This window comes from Penaeus monodon, chromosome 32 (assembly GCF_015228065.2).
Source record: "Penaeus monodon isolate SGIC_2016 chromosome 32, NSTDA_Pmon_1, whole genome shotgun sequence".
Taxonomy (NCBI): Eukaryota; Metazoa; Arthropoda; class Malacostraca; order Decapoda; family Penaeidae; genus Penaeus; species Penaeus monodon.
In genome coordinates, this window is record NC_051417.1 from 23,937,073 (window position 1) to 23,938,012 (window position 940).

The 940-nt window shown below is 30.9% G+C and overlaps 1 protein-coding gene across 33 annotated transcripts in view; it reads right to left on the reverse strand.

Moving 5' to 3' along the window:
- LOC119593731 (myoneurin-like) overlaps nucleotides 1–940 on the reverse strand; it is a 102,537-nt gene that overhangs the window by 93,751 nt on the left and 7,846 nt on the right. The gene's annotated exons all lie outside the window — the stretch shown is intronic.

Genomic DNA, 940 nt, shown 5'->3' on the forward strand with positions numbered 1-940 from the left:
ATCATATTTCCATTTTTTTTTACAGCCTCCCTCCAACCTTTCCTTTTCTATTTCTACTTTACTATCACCCTCACTAACAACTCATTTTCCTATATACATTTGTGTTTCTCTTACTTTCTCTTTCCTTACTTCTTTTCCCCTTACACTGAAATCAGTCAATCATTTGCTCACTATCATCTTTTCAATTTTGAGGGGTCTCATCCCATCTCTATGTACCCTTTTTACTTTCTCTGGTCCCCATAACCACTCCTGTATTGCAAGTAATCATCATTCACTCATTATTTCTTCTTCTCCCAACTATTCCTAACTTGGTTCTGTGGGAATGGTGATCAGTTTCTCACAATAATCACAGAGGTTAAAGGCTGGAAGAAGTAAATGAATTTCTGGAACTAAATAAAAACTGAAAACCAGCTATGAAGGCAAACAATGAGAAGGGATTTGTGAGAAATTTTGGTATTATTTTTAAGATATCCAGATACCATTTGTTATCCTTATCTATAAACATGACTATTTATGATGTTCTAAAACTAAATATAACATTAATTAGCCACTATGTTTCATACTCAACATTCTACCATGAAAATTATAACACCAATGATTTAAAGAATGAAATTCATCTAATTTCAAATTTCCATTACTACAATTAATTCTAAATAGAATCATCATCCTCATTTTCAGAAAACTGGGCATATTACTTACCATGCTTTTGCATTTTCTTATTATTAAAAAGATCTCCTAATTTCCCAAAATGCAAACTTTTTCTCCTCTAATAATTTAATCATTCTTTATGAAGTTAATAATGTAGATCCACATTACATTTAAATTATTTTCTTATATTGTTTTCTTTTTGGTTAATAAAGCAACTGGTTTAACTGGACTGGGTGTAAAAAAACAATTTTCGTTCTCTATGGGGATTGCCAATTTCTCTGTGCTTCAAAGA